The following is a 17,016-nucleotide window of genomic DNA, read 5'->3' on the forward strand; positions in this document are numbered from 1 at the left end:
GCTCAAGAGGATGGAGGTTGATGATAAGAAGGACCACAAGGGGTTAGAGTCCTTAAATAGGGCTCAAAACCCCGAAATTAGGATTTTTACTCTATGCAGTTATTCCCTACGTAACATAAGTTACACCCTGTATAACTCACTAGAAACACGCCCCCACTACTCCCTACGTAGTAGGGATGAAAGTGGGTCCAAACCCAAACCTGATGGACCCGAACCCGGAAAATCCATAATCAGTTAACAGGATTTTGTAGGACCTGGAAACCGGACCGATATATAGGAACTAATTCCGGTTCGGTTCCGGTTAAGGGACCTGGTAAAGTGAGTCTAGAACTGGAAAACCTGGAAACATCAACTGGGTTGTAACATCCCAAAAATTTGAGACAAAAAATTCATTTTTTTAATTCATTTCAAAACATTTAGTAATCATGTCAAAACAACCAAAAATGTATCACATTGAAATAATATCAGAGTACAAATCCTAAAATCACATAACGCGGAAAACATGGTTGGATGTAGTGCGATCAAGTCGGACCCTTCCTTTTCGAGCTGGAGGTACCTGCAATATAAACTGAAAACTGTAAGCACAAAGCTTAGTGAGCTCCCCGAAAATACCCCATACTATATATATATATATATATATATATATATATATATATATATATATATCCTAATCCTAATAAATAAGTAGAATCTGTCCACGTGTCAATCTCCCAGCAGCCCTAAATTGTTTTTTCCCGCTTCTTTTCATAATCTACATTTACGAAACTGCCCTCCAGCTCATATTGATATACAGTCAATCAATAAATCCGAAAAATCTGCATCAATAAATCAAATTAATATGCAGAAATCGTAATTTAAAATTTCTAATTCCTTCATATGCAATCCAATAAAATATGGAAGTTTGTTTATTATAATGGGAAGCTAATTATTATCCAGTCAATAAATCCCAAAAAATCTGCACCAAATAAATTCATACCGAAATATATACCAGTATTCATTCTTTACGCTTCTATTTTCTTCACCATTCTACTTCAGAGAACTCATTACAAACGGTATTCAATCCTTCCTCTGTTTACCAGGTATAATTTCCTTCATTTTCAGTTCGTTTGCTGCATATTCATCCTCCAGAACAAGAACAACTAAACAAGGTTAGCAATCTGAATTCATTCATTTGTAAAAATTCGATATCTGCATATATTTTTCATAGTTTTGATGTTTATGTACTTAATTCTTCCACTTTAACAACTGTACAGTTATACTGTTTACGTTTTTTACATTTGACAATGAATTAGTATACGAAAATTACTAATTATTTTGAAACTATTCGCATAGGGACAATACGATTTAGGGCTGCTGTGTTTTAGTTTTTTGTCCTTATTTTATTTTTAGAGCGTATGAGTTTTTATGAATATTTTTTTTACACTGTTAATTAGTTTTTTTTTAATAAAGACTTATATAACTTTCATATGTTCACATTGTTTTTTAACTAATCTGTATATTAATATATTGCAGGGGCAATTTCGATATAAATGTTGTGTTTCAATTCTGAAACAATTTTATATTTAAACATATCTATTCGATAAATACAAATATACTAAAATTACTATGTGAAGAAAAATGTATTTTGTTATGACATTTCTGGCAAAATTTCACATTTGAAAATCAAAATCACCACAACAATTATTCCAACACTTTTGACCATTTCAACCAAAAAATCTGCCTTCATCAGTTCATTTATGTACTTACTGTCTATCTCACTTACTTCATTTGCAATTCATATCTTTATTCTCCATGTTATGTTTCTGAACCATATCTAAAAAGAAATATCATAAAAGCAAAATGATAATCACACAATGAAGAATGTTTCAAACACTTTTTTTTCAAACTGTTACGATATTTCTTCTCCTTCTGTTACTTTTTTTTCGAGGAATGGACCATGAAAAACCGGAATAGTAATCCAAGGTTCCATTCCATGTTAAGTTTGTTTCATTATAACCACTTTTGTTATTAACATTGTAATTTATCATTCTAAATGTTATATGCAGAAAAAAAAAATTATAAGTAAAAAAAACTTTAAATGTAAGCAAAAAATAGCATTGGACTTTGATAAAAAAAAAATTTCTGCAAGGTTATCTTTCTTTTTCTTCAAATCTAATTATAAGAATGATCTTATAAAAAATACAAATGAGACCACGAATTTTACTGTTTTGCCCCTACTAAAAAAAATTCTACTTTAAAATAACACATATTTATGCCATATCATTTTTTTCTGCATTTTATATAGAAAAATTAAATTAAACAATGAAACTTTAGAAAATATGCATCATATAGCATTGTACTTTCTAAAAAAATTAACAATTTTCCATAAGATAGTATGATTTTTACTGTGTGACTGATTTGCCCTTGAAATTCTACATCTTTTACAGAAAAAAAAAACAAAATATAAAATAAAATAAAGAAAAACTTCAAAAGTATGCCCCTGAAATTCATACTTTTCTGATCGTCAAGCCAAAAAATACTCTACTTTGTATAATATATGTTTCTATTTTTTAAAATTTGTTTTTGTTTTTTTCATAAATTGGCATGTTAAGATAACTTCACACAACTACCATATTATAGCATCATATTATTCGTATGTAAAACTCTTTTAACATAAAAAAAAATTTGTCCAATAATTAGCATCATAAGTTACTGTTATAAGAGTTTTATAACAGAAAGTTTTAGTTTTTCATTTGTTAACTCAAAGCAACATTTAGGGCAATCTACTTTTCTTATTGCCTTATTAGCATATTATAGTGTCTTACTTTTATATTGTAACAATTTTGTAGCCATTTTACATAATGTTTAATTTTTTCATTTTTTTACTCAAAGGGCAAATGGCCAATTTACTTTTTGCTATGTCTATTTACCAAATGAATGAAAGTATGAATCTAAAATCGTCTACTATACTAATATAGATATATTGTTGATAGTTCTGGACATAACAGAAAAGGGACATGTTTTTTTTTCTATTGAGAAATAAAAGATTAATAGAAAAGGGCATGATTGTCCTTTTTGCCCTTAATGTAAAATAGTTATCGTCTTATTAGCATATTATAACATAATACTTTTGTGTTGTAACATTTTCATAACAAAACGTTTATATTATTTGTTTATTTTACTCTAATAGTAAATGACTTGGTGCAATTGAAAGAATAAAGGACAAAAAGGGCAATTTGGTTTTTTCATGGATGTTACCAACACTACAACATAGAGACAAAGATGTCAAATTTTAATTATTACTTAAAAAATATATATAAACACAATTTAAACGGAAGATTTTTTTTGTACTCACCACTCTATTCCTTCCATGGTTTTGATATTGAATTGCAGTTTTGACATCCTGTAACATTTGCACAAAACATACATTATTTCATTTTTTGAATTCCACTTCACTTTAAAATAAGAAAATAATTAACAGTCCACCTACATGCACTCTACCCTTCATGCAAGAGTTTGAAAATAGAAATTTTTTTTTATATAAAACACAAACATTATTCATTAAACATTGCATTAACCAATAAGAACATAATAATGGTAGGCACTCGCTTGCTTAAAAGGCTAAGATAGTTAGTCTATGTTTTTTCATACATTTACCATTTTTATGTAAAATATACATTAAAAAATATATATTACCCTTTTGAAAACAAAAGGGTATGCGAGTAAATTGGATTTCATAGATTTTAGGACAGAATGTTGAAATCCACATGTCAAAGGATTTGTGAATTTCAATTAGATTCAATCTGGTACTCATTTGCAACCCATGCCATATGGAATGGAATTGGATTCCAGTTCCGGCCAAACCTCAAGTCTATTACAACTAAACGATTAGAGAGTCATAAAAAAATACAATTTAATACACATTAGCAACATCAGTTTTTTTGAAACAACTTGATCTTAAATTGATAGTCATGCTATCCACGACACGTTTGACCACAACTGGTTTATAAGCTCCTACAGATCCTTGCAAATAACAAATGCATCCAGATTAATGCCATTAACTAAAATTATCATTATTTAAAAAAGTCAATAGCAAATCAAACAAATTTACGAAAAATATGCCAAGATTTGAAACGCAAATCCTAAAAAAAATCCCAGAATAAGAATTGATTATAATCCGTGTATATTTCAGTAAAAATATGTATACCTGCATCCGAAATTCCTCTTCTTCTCTTTGTTAGCAGTTGTGTCATTGTGTTATCCTGCTGAACAGGTAGCTTCCGAATAGGTCACCATTTATTGGAAACCATCGTTGTCTTCTAAATACTCTTCTCCATCATCTTCATTTTGTTAATCTTTTTATCTTGCTCAGATATCACCGACATTTGTAAGAGATTGTACCGACGAAAACATTACCCCCAAATCTGAAGGCTTAGATCCTGAAAGAAGTACTCCACAATTAGCTATGTAACACCTTCTATTTTAAAGTATTTACATTTCTAACCCCCCTAATTTTCTTCTATTACGTGATTTTGTTAATAAAGCAATATATATACATAAATTTCATTATATTATTTTTCTTAATTTATGTTGTGAATTGTTTTATCATTACAAAAAATAACGTAATAATACTTATATAAATACAACATTACTTTGTTTGCTATATAAAAACAAAAGCAAAATATAATAAATATATTTTAATATTTTATAATTACTTATTTTGATAATAATTGAATACAAAATACTCATTATTTACTTGTGTTATTTTGCCAAGTAACTCATATGTCAAACAAATAAATCCAACTATATTATTTTTGTTAATTTTATTAATATTTTATATCATTAATAAATAAATATAACCTACTGTATGTGTCGTAATCGTAATAGGTGCTACACATTAAATATTTTGCAGAATCATACGTGTCATAAAGACACAATATAAATACGTGAATTAAGAATTGTTTCAAAATAATAGATTACTCACCATGATTTACACGCTATTTCTTTATTATTCAATTTGTGAATTAAATTTTATTCAATTTACCGGACTTATCAATCTTCTTTCCATACTTTAAGATTATTACTTTTATTTTTAACTTTAATTTATTATTTTTTATTATGAATCAAACAAGAACATGGATGTCAAAAATAGAAATATATATTTGGATAATAGATAATTCAATAAAAACTATAACACGTCATCGTCTCAATGTTTACCTACTGCACATGTTATTAAATTTAGCCATTACGGCAATTTTCCGACTTTTTCTTACATATGTAATATGTTGTATTTATTTATTTTAAATCTATTATTCATTATTATTTTAAAACTTAAAGAATTTTTATAAAATATAAATTTTTAACTTTATAACAAAATATGTCATTAAATTGTTTATTACTATTTTACAGGTTCAAATAACACTATAGATTCTACTAACGCTATATTTGGATAATAAAAAATCCAAAATAATTTCCAGCACATCAACCATTCAAAATTATATCAAACTATCTATATTCTTAAATTTATTCTCTTTTTAAGAATTCATATTATTTTTATTATTACTAACTATTTTTTTCTTATTATATAACAGATGTCTACAATCCCCATCGTCATTTAATATCTACGTATTATTAAATTTTTTATTATCGTTGCTAAATAATTAAGTGATAATTTAATTAAAATCATTTTAAATTTCTTGCCCGTGGTATCCACGGGTTATAACCTAATATATATATATATATATATATATATATATATATATATATATATATATATATATATACAGACACACACATATATACAAATATAACAGTCAAGCATAACTTGGTATATTTCAACCCCTTCGGTCACTTTCAGTCGGTACTGGGTCTATTTCAACCCCTTCAGTCTCTTTCAGTCGGTATTTGGTCTATTTCAACCACTTCGATCTCTTTCAATCAGTATCGGGTCTATTTCACCCCTAAAGCTAGCATATAATCATAATAGTAAGAGTCACATAGACATGAAGCATCTACAGGCATAATAGACAATTGTCACGAAGACAATCATAATCCTACAAACATAATCTAGTGGGCTGACATTGGTGTCTTCGACCCATGAGTACAGTGGAGGAAACTCACTTCTCGATCGATAATCAACTACTACTGCTCTCACGGTCATCTACATCAATGCTACACCACACCTAGATAATCATACAAGGCAAACCTTTAGTCTACCCTTCAAAACCAAGAGTTAACCAAAAGCAACTCTGATCAAAAGTCAACGCCTAAGGTCGGTCAACATTCCCATAAGCTCACCCTTACGTCGTGAACTGTTCTTTGGTCATGTCGTGAGATTGGACCCGACCCGACCCCAATCAGTAGGAATGAGCAGAGGAACCGACCCGGCTGGAACCAGCCCGGGAACCGAAGTCGGCTGAAATTAAGAACCGAACCGGACCGCCGGTTCTATCGGTTCCCGGTTCCAATCGGTTCTTGCCGTGTCTTCAATGTTGGAACAGGTCATTGAGAAATAGCAACATACGGTTCTGGTTTTTGCCGGTTCTATTGGGTCCGGTTCTACAGGTTCCGGTTCCTACCGGTTCCCAGTTCCAAAAATCCACAAAAATATCGTCCCAGTCCCGGCCCGCCCGGTTCCATCAGGTTCTAGTTCCGGTACCGGTTCCCCGATCCAAATGCTCATCCCTACCAATCACCGACTCGACTCAGTCATAAGTCATCCAACCAAAATCCTCAGATCGGGAAACCTCTTTTCTCACGTCATGGGATTCCCATTTCTCACATCGCGAGATTCCCATTTCTCACGTCGTGAGATCCGTTCTGACCAACTTTGAGCATTAAGCTCGTAATCCTTTAAGACATTCTATGGGACCTTCTAGAGGACCTTCCTCGACCCTAAGGACTATAAAAATCATAGCTTTTCAGTCACGCATGTCCAATACATGACTTAGATACTAATTAGGTCAAAAGAAAGGTAACAACATCAAGACTCATGCTTGGAGTCTAAAACCAACACCAAAACACAGATCCAAAGCCTCATATATACAAAAGATGTCTCAATGATCCATAAAGTTGCCAACTTTATGGATCCCATGCATGATACACCGCCTAAACATGCAAGGACAGCTCCCAAAATCTAGATCAAGCATGCAAGAGGCAAAAGGTAAGAGCTATATGACTTACAGAGGTCCAAAAGCTTAGCAGGACCAAGAGATAGAAGCTAGATTGCCAAAATGAAGCACCACAAGAGTCGCCTTCCACTTCAATGAACCAAAAACCACCAAATGAGCTCTTCAAGGTCACCAACAATGGCCAAACGTCCCAAGGAGATCGAATCTAGGGTTCTCAGGAGGCTAGAGAGTGAGAGAGGCTGAGGATGGGCAACCCTACCTCTCCCATTCCATTAAATACTCGAAATTAGGTTTTTGTGTCATCAGGCCTTGCTCACATCGTGAGGCCTCATGCTCACGTCGTGCGGGTCAAATGGTCACTTATGTCGTGACCACTATGGCTCACATCGTGAGACCTCCTCCCAAAATGCAAGAATTCAGTAGTTTAAGTACCTCAAGGATTCAGATGCTACAAGTCTCCCCCACTTGAATCATACTTCATCCTCGAAGTCCGCCGTTGCAAATAACTCTGGATAATGTTCTCTCATCTCATCCTCAGGCTCCCATGTCCATTTCAAACCCTTCCGGTGCTGCCACTGCACCTTCACCAAACCCACGACCTTGTTCCTCAAGTCCTTCTTCTTCCGATCAAGGATCGCCACCGGTATCTCAATATAATTCAGGAGATCATCCACCTGGGTTTACTCCAATGGAACCACCGCGGAATCATCAACCAAACATTTCTACATTTGAGAGACGTGAAACGTGCTATTGATCTGACTAAGCTCTTCAGGTAGATCCAGCGATAAGCAACCCTTCCCGCTCGGGCCAAAACACTTAAAGGACCGATATACCTGGGGCCTAACTTGCCCCTCTTCCTGAATCGGATGACACCTGTCCAAGGTTAGTGTGTATCTTTTGAACACTCTTGCACATCCGAAAATACAACATTTCTCTGGAGAATTTGGAGCACTTTGAAGGCCAAGAACCCTCAAGAACTTCATCATTTTGCTTTTGAATCTTGTAAAATGTTTGGTAGAATCTTTTCTTACTTTGTTTTCTTGTGTTTAGCCATGTTTGGCTAAACCAAATTTGGTTGACTTTGGTGAAATCCTTTGACTAGTTGTTGAATGTTGAAGACTCCATGAACTTGTTCTTGAATCTTTATGGGAATGTTTTGTGTTTTAACATATTATCACTACTTGTATGTTTTTATTCATGAGTTTAAATGTGTTTGTGGTGATTAGTTGGTTAATTTCTTGATTAAGTAAAGGAACTTCAAATTAGCAAGCAACAAATGATTTTTTGTGTTAGTTTTGCTTCACACAATCATAAAAACATTTTCTCCAACATGGTAGTGAAAGCATTTGACTCCTTTTGGATTTGGTGATTTTTTGGTTCTTAATGCTAGTTGACTTTCACTAATTATATGCTTAATGAAAATTGTGACTTTGACTAAGGAAATTGTTATGAGCTTCTCTAACCATTTTAATAACTAAGAAAAGTCTAGGTAATCTCAAGCTACTTGGATTACTATAGCCAAATTAAGGATTTAAAACAAGTATTGCACCATTGGATTCTAATGATATGTTCATCAAAAGTCAAAGTGAGGAAACCTTAAGTCAACCATCCTTACCTTATTGATTTTACATCAAACCCTTGTTTTTTTTGAAATTGTCTATTTAAATTAGTTTAATTCTAGTTTATTTCAATTGTTTCAAAAGACCAACCCCCCCACCCTCATTTTTAATTTATTATTATTTTACAAGTACTTTTACAAAGAGATTTTCATAGCGATATAAAATTTGAACCAATCTCCATGGATATGATCCCTTTACCACTATACACTATTTTAGTGTGTAATATTTAGGGTATTTACTTTATTGGCCTCGACAACCACCAGTGGGCCGAAGGAACCAATGCTGACCCACTAGTTGATGATGTAGTGTGATGATTGTCTTTGTTACAATTGTCTTTGTTACAATTGTCATTTATGCTTGTATTTGCTTAATGACTCATTGACTTTCGTTATGATATTATGTGGTAGTCGTAGGGGGTGAAATAGACCTGGTATCCGGTTGAAATAGACCGAAGGGGATTGCAAGCACCAAGATATGCTTGACAGAATCCGTTTAAAATAGACCAAAGGGGATTATAGGCACCCATATATGCTTGATAGTATCGGTTGAAATTGACGGAAGGGGTAGGCCATCACCCATATATGCTTGGTTGTATGTTTGTTTAGTATGTGGTATATTGGGGGAACTCACTAAGTTTTGTGTTTACAGTTTTAAGTTTATGTTTCAGGTACTTCCAGTTCGAAAGGGAAGGGCCCGACCTAATCGCACTGCATCCGAGATTAGAGGCTTAAATACGAAGGAAACCCTAAAAGATCATGGGCTTGTGTCGCAGCTATAGTCACATCATGACCATACTCATGTCACGTCGTGACATCCATCTAGAACATGTTCTCACTTTGCCCGTCACGTTGTGACCACCCTATGGTCACGTCGAGGCACATGATTTTTTTTCTTCCAAAAACCATGCATTTGACTCTTTTATGCTCTACACTGATTCAATTTGGAAGACGAGTGTTACACAAGGGTAAATTTGCCATATAAAGAGACTTAGCACTAATATCACACTAGTACACAAGTAATTTAATAGTGCAAGTGGTTTTTCTTTTTGATGCGGTCCCTTCAAAAAACTGCCTTATTAAATATTTATAGCATCAAAAAAATGAAAAGAATCGCACTATAAAATAGCTTTGTTAGTGCATTTTCCCAAAATCGCACCATTAAAACATTTTTTTGATGCGGTTTACCAAAAACGCACCAAAAAATCATGTAGAAACCGCCTCAAAAAATAATTACAATAGCACCAAAAAAAATTTGCACTAAAAAACATTGAACCACACCAAAAAACAATTCGCAATAAAAAAATATTGAACCGCACCATTAATCTTTCCTCCAAAAATTTCATTCGAATTTTTCATTTCGCGCTAGATCCCTCCAAATTTCGTTCAAAATTTTCATGTTTTTCAAAATTTTTATTCAATCTTTCCTCTTTTATATAAAGTTGGAGATGCAACATCTTCTCATAATTATAGATTTATCGATTCTGTGCTTGAAAACGTATGTGAGGTATGTCTATTATTTATCTTTTTTTTCATTAACGGCATTTGTGCCTCATTTTTTCTCTTATTAATTGTAAATGGATGTCCTATTTTAAGTTTTAATGATGTTTTATTGTTTTGAATCTCTGCAGATGCCTCTTCTTCCGTGATATATCTCCAAAAAAGGATCCAAAGACTTATGATGTTTGATTCAGTGACTTTCAATCATCGGGTACGCAGCTAGTTTTTGCAGAGTGAGTTTTAAGATGTTGAAAAAGAAATTGAAAACAACATCGATGAAATGTGATTTCTCAAGAAGAGATTTTTAATTGGTAGAGAAAAAGAAATTGCAGAAATTGAAACCATCCCTTTTGGAGAAAAAGAAATTACGATTAAACCTTTGATTGAAAAACACTCACCAAACATACCTAAATACAAGAAAATGAAGCTTCATAAGTAGCGTGGTGTGCATCAATGACGAACCTATTAATTGGTGCGGTTTTAGCTACCTATATATTGAGGCGGTTTTGGCTATTTTTTTGTGCAATTTTAGCTATTTTTTGAGGCAGTTTTGGCTATATTTTTGTGCGATTTTAGCTATTTTTGAGGCGGTTTTGACTATTTTTTGGTGCGGTTTTGGAACCGCACCATTAAATAAGGGTATCTTTTTATGCGATATTTTTTGGTGCGGTGCAATACCCACATCAATTAATCATTTTAACCGCATCAACAAATGTTTTCTGTACTAGTGTCATTAAGTTGAATAGTCAAAGCACCAAAAGTTAGAAGAAAATATTTCATGGACTATGAAGGTTAAATTTGAGAAAAGTGGACCTAATTGGGAAAAACTACCTAACCACAGGCACAAAAGTTATAATTAAATGTAAATAATAATTTAATATAAATTATAATAGAAACAAGTAAAAGAAAACGTGGCTCTGATAATATTGACCATAAATTATTCTTGAAAACAAAGCATTTAACAAAAAGCTGCAATAGTTTTGTTTCGAATATTTGAGGATGGTTGTCAGATGCAGGAGTGTATAATATATATATATATATATATATATATATATATATATATATATAAAGCTCGATGAAGTGAGTGAAGTACCCCCAAAAACAATGTTTTCTTTCCAAACTTTTGCAACCTTCACTTCCATCACCACCAGAACACTACCAAATTCCACCTCTGATCGCCGCTACAACAGTTACCCCAAACAAATCCACCGCCTTCAAATCTCATGCAACGTCGCACCAGATGACAAAGAGAAGTTAGTCGTAATCCCAGAAACCCAAAAACTTATTATGCCAAAATCATCTCTCGACACACTAAATGTAGATCGGAGGAACATGCTCCTCGGGCTCGGTGGCCTTTACACCACCGTCAACTTCACCTCCCTTCCTGCAGCCTTTGCTGTGCCTATCACGACCCCCAACTTCTCCACATGCGTGACCTCAAATTTAGGTTTCCAGGACCAAATAAGGCAGTCAGAAGCAGAGCATGTTGTCCACCGGCGCCACCGACGTCAACAGCCCCCAAAGACTTTGTGTTCCCTAAAGACCAAGTGATCCGGATTAGACCAGCGGCACATAGAACCACCCCCGAGTACGTTGCCAAGTACAAAGCAGCAATCCAAGCGATGAGAGATCTCCCAGATGAACACCCACACAGTTTCGTTGCACAAGCAAAAATTCATTGTGCTTACTGCAACGGTGGTTACACTCAAATCACGAGTGGTTTTCCAGATAAGGAACTCCAGATTCACAACTCATGGCTCTTCTTTCCTTTCCATCGTTGGTACTTGTATTTCTACGAGAGAATCCTCGGGAAGTTAATCGATGATCCCACTTTCGCTTTACCTTACTGGAACTGGGACCATCCCAACGGAATGACGTTTCCGGCATTTTTGGAAGACGATTCTGCCTTCGACGCTTACCGTAATCGAAAGCACTTACCACCAGCACTTGTCGACCTCAACTAGAGTGGCTCAGATAGACACGCTCCTTGTATTCGACAGATAACTAGCAATATGACTTTAATGTATAAGCAAATGATCAGCAACGCCGGTGACACAACAAGCTTCTTTGGTGGCGAGTATCGGGCTGGCGACGACGCGTATAGAAATGGTGACCCATCGGTCGGGTCAATAGAGGCTGGTTGTCACACTGCGGTGCATAGATGGATGGGTGACCCAGGAATGCCGAACAACGAGGACATGGGGAACTTCTACTCTGCGGGGTACACTAGTACAAAAATAGTACAGAAAGCATTTGTTGATGCGGTTAAAATGATTAATTGATACGGGTATTGAAACGCACTAAAAAAATATCGCATCAAAAAATAGCCTTATTTAATGGTGCGGTTCTAAAACCGCACCAAAAAATAGCCAAAACCGCACCAATAAATAGACAAAATCGCACCAAAAAATAGCCAAAACCGCCTCAAAAAATAGCCAAAATCGCACTAAAAAATAGCCAAAATTGCCTCAAAAAATACATAGCTAAAACCGAACCAGGTTCGCCATTGATGCACACCACGCTACTTATGAAGCTTCATTTTCTTGTATTTAGGTATGTTTGGTGAGTGTTTTTCAATCAAATGTTCAATCGCAATTTCCATTTATCAAAAAAGGTGGTTTCAGTCTCTGCAATTTATTTTTCTCTAACAGTTAAAAATCTTTTTTTGGGAAATTACATTTCATCGATGTTCTTTCCAATTTCTTTTTCAACATCATCTTAAAACTCATTCTGCAAAAACTAGCTTCATACCAAAGTCACTTAAGCAAACATCATAAGTCTTTGGATCCTTTTTTGGAGATATATCACGGAAGAAAAGGCATTCAGAACAAAAAAACATCGTTAAAACTTAAAATAGGACATCCGTTTATAATTAATAAGATAAAAATAGAGTCACAAATCCATTAATGAAAGGAAGATAAATAATGGACATACCTCACATGCGTTTTCAAGCATTAAATCGAAAAATCTATAATTATGAGAAGATGTTGCATCTCCAACGTTATATAAAAGAGGGAAGATTGAATGAAAATTTTGAAAAACATGAAAATTTTGAATGAAATTTGGAGGGATCTAGCGCGAAATGAAATATTCGAATGAAATTTTTAAAGGAAAGATTAATGATGCGGTTCAATATTTTTTAGTGCGAATTGTTTTTTGGTGCGGTTCAATGTTTTTTAGTGCGAATTATTTTTAATGCGGTTGTAATTGTTTTTTAGGGCGGTTTCCACATGATTTTTTGGTGCGATTTCGGGAAACCGTATCAAAAAATGCTTTAATGGTGCGATTTTGGGAAACCGCACTAACAAAGCTATTTTATGGTGCAATTCTTTTATTTTTTGATGCTGTAGGTATTTAATAAGACAGTTTTTTTGAAGGGACCGCATCAAAAAATAAAAACCACTCGCACTATTAAATGACTTGTGTACTAGTGGTATGACCCAGCGTTCTACATCCACCATGCCAATGTCGACCGGATGTGGAAACTACGGAAGGATATGGGCATCAAAGGACACTCTGAACCTACACATCGGGATTGGCGTAACGCATCGTACGTGTTTTATGATGAAAACCAACAGCTTGTTCGTGTCTACAACAAAGATTGTGTCAGTTTGGAAAAGCTAAAATACGATTATGAATACTCCCCATCCCTCTGGAAAATAAGCCGATCCAATATACGTCGTACCCTTCCCCAACCAATTCCATATAACATGAAATCTGCTGAAACGGTTAAACAACTGCCAGACGTGAAGTTCCCCTTGAAGCTAGACAAGATAACGAAGGTAGTAGTGAAGAGGCCAGCCAAAAGCAGAAGTCATGAAGACAAGGAAAAAGCAAATGAGCTGTTGTTGATTAAAGGAATCAAGTTTAAAAGCGACAAGTTCATTAAGTTTGATGTGTTTGTGAATGCCCAAGATGATGTCAGCGCAAGTTTTGAAGAAGAGAGTGAGTTTGCAGGTAGTTTTGCGCAGTTGCCACATAACCATGGTGACGACATGTTAATGAAGAGTGGCATAAGGTTTGGGTTAACCGAGCTTTTGGAGGAAATGGAAGCGGAGGATGATGAGTTTATTTTGGTGACTTTGGTGCCAAAGGTGTGGTTTGAGGAAGTGACCATTGACGAAATCAAGGTGGAGTTGGTTCCTATTATCTGAAGGTATTAGATTTTTTAACTACTCGTAGCCCATGCATTGCATGGCATCTGCTGTTGGAACATGCTCCGCACAAGATCAAACATGCAATAATATTCACAGCAAAAGAAACACATGCAATCTCAAAGGGTGGGACAATTTTCTGTGCATTACTCATTCATGGAAAACAGAAAATACATACACGTCCCACTACAAAATAGAAGATAAACCCTACTCTACTTATACTATTTAATTAACATGCTAAGAAGAAGGAAAACTATTAGCTAAAAACCTCAAAGATAGGACTTACTAAGTCCACGATACTAAAACTCCACCAAACCAGGTCCTTCTTTGGACTAAGTCTTAACTATTAAACTTGTGGATAAAGAATCTGGACTGACCCATTCAAATCCATAACCGACTTGACCCGTATTCTACCCGAACCATCAAGATTAACCCAACATCTGCATGGTTGCGACTTTTATGTTTTCATAATAATACGTTGATTTCATGGTTTCTCTATGAGTTACTCGAGTGAAATCAACATCATCTGCTTCTTCCACTAGAAGAAAATTTTGGCCTAATCGAATAGTTAGTGACCAACGTATTAATTAATTCCAAAGTGGATGTGTCTCGATATATCCGTCAATCACCCATTGCTAAAATTAAAGTTAGTAATGGAATATGTTTTTCACCAATACGTCGTTAATATCTATGCCAACGTTAATTGTTTTATATAAGGGAAAATGACACAAATGCCCTACGAACTTTCTAGGGTTTATCCTTTTAGTCCCTAAACAATTTTTGTGGCCTTATGAGGGCACAAAGTTGTTTTTGTCGGGTCGATTACATCCTTTTGGCCAAAGTGAAGGGGTCAGCCGGTTACTTCTTTGACACATTGACATTTGTTGACCAATTTTCTTATATTGACTTTGAATTTTCCCATACTCTCTCTCTTTCTCTCTCTCTCTCTCTCTCTAACTCTCTTTCCCTGAAACCCACCTGCAAATAGAGGTCATGTACTCCTGCTCATCATATCAACAAATAAGGGGATTGAGTTGTTTGTTTAATCATTGACCACCGTTTGTCGTCTCCGGTGAACCTCACCGACCATCTAATAGCCACATGACTGCTGCTACTTATCTAAGTCGTACCCGATCATCTTCTTCGGCATGAAGATTGGCTATGTTTGTCAACAATCTTGATAACCCACATCTGTCATTGTGGGGTTTGTATGTTCATTGAGTAACACGTTGCTTGAAGTTATATCAACAATTACGTCTAATCTTATGTGCGTGTTTGGTAGCCCAGAAATAAGAACATAATAATTTCTTTAATCTTGAAGCTCCAATTTCTTAGAGCTCTGATACCGACAGCCACCCACCTTTCTTTCCTCTTTCTTATTCACGTAAACAGTGCCTCTCCGCCTTCTTTCTAAATCTTGATTCGATTTTGCAAAAGAACATTACAAACACATACAAATCACATGATACCAAAGGACGAGCGAGGGTCAGTGAGTGACCAGAGGAAGAAGGAGCGATTTCTAATTCACACGCACATGTACCTTTTTGAAACAATTTCAGATTCATAAACACATACACATATCGTTTTCAGAAACGAAAACATACACATAAAAATCGATATTTGGGAATGAACATATAGAAATCGATTTCCAGAACCAAACCTACATATACACTTACATAAATCGATTATAAAATTGGATTTATGGGTTTTCTTTTGAGTGTTTGCTGAGCACTGCGTTTTGGATAACCAAAAAATATGGAGAGAGCGATAGTAGGTGTGCATGAGTGTATGTTTGTTCATGATTGGATGTGGAATTTTGATTAAGAGATGAAGAAGATGAAATGTTTTTTTGGGTAAAAAGAAAAGAAACAGGATACGAGAGAGAGAGAGAGAGAGAGGTGGGCCCCAAGTTTTGTCAATATACCGGGGAAAAGAGGTGAAGATGGCTAAATAAACAGGTTCCCCCTACTTGGTTCCCTTATTAGGCCAAAAAATAAGTTAAGTGGCTAAAAGGGTAAACCCGAAAAACATTATAGGGCCTATATGTCATTTTCCCTTTATATAATCACAAAATGACATTTTTATATTACCATTTATAATAAAATGACTAACTTTTTCAGTCTGCAGAGATTCACAACCAATGACGCAACGAGACTTGTTGAGAATTGAGAAATAGTTTTTTTTAAGTGTTTTCCTTCAAAAAAATCACATATTTCTCAATTTATGAAATTGCTATTGAACTGATTTAGAAGATGAATCTCAAACAATGATACACAAACAATGATAGATGAACAAAAGCTTTATCGTATTTATTAATCACTCAAATAACACCAAAAAATAAACAAAATAACCCTAAAACTAGAATGTTACGAGAGGTTTCGCTAAGCCTCTCCCAATGGTAAAATAACCTGATTCTCTCTCCTATCTTCTATTCCATTAAAAACATCTATACACATAAAATTAAGACAAGACATCAAAAATAGTCTATTTGATATATGAAGTTTAGTTTCTAAGTTTAAAAAGCTTCACACATGATCTTTATGGTTTCAAAACTTTTAATAAAAAATCTTTATTATTAACTGCATTATCTTTTGTCTGTTTTAACTGAAGAGTATTTTGATCATTTCACTACCTTAGG

At 34.4% G+C, this 17,016-nt stretch overlaps 1 long non-coding RNA gene and 1 pseudogene across 2 annotated transcripts; one reads left to right on the forward strand and one right to left on the reverse strand.

The window, feature by feature from the left end:
* Positions 1 to 380: 380 nt before the first annotated feature.
* On the reverse strand, positions 381 to 4,388 carry LOC145123877 (uncharacterized). Of its 2 annotated transcripts, XR_013715386.1 has the most exons (4): positions 4,187 to 4,388; positions 3,335 to 3,382; positions 977 to 1,122; positions 381 to 815 (listed from the first exon to the last, which is right to left on the reverse strand). It is a non-coding gene; the product is annotated as an uncharacterized LOC145123877 (long non-coding RNA). The 2 variants fall into 2 exon arrangements; XR_013715385.1 differs by lacking the exon at positions 381 to 815 and having other exon boundaries at positions 827 to 1,122.
* Positions 4,389 to 11,324: 6,936 nt separating this feature from the next.
* On the forward strand, positions 11,325 to 14,378 carry LOC145125499 (polyphenol oxidase I, chloroplastic-like; annotated as a pseudogene).
* Positions 14,379 to 17,016: the final 2,638 nt, after the last annotated feature.

This window comes from Lactuca virosa, chromosome 7 (genome assembly GCF_052849685.1).
Source record: "Lactuca virosa cultivar CGN04683 chromosome 7, Lactuca_virosa_CGN04683_v6, whole genome shotgun sequence".
Lineage (NCBI taxonomy): Eukaryota > Viridiplantae > Streptophyta > Magnoliopsida > Asterales > Asteraceae > Lactuca > Lactuca virosa.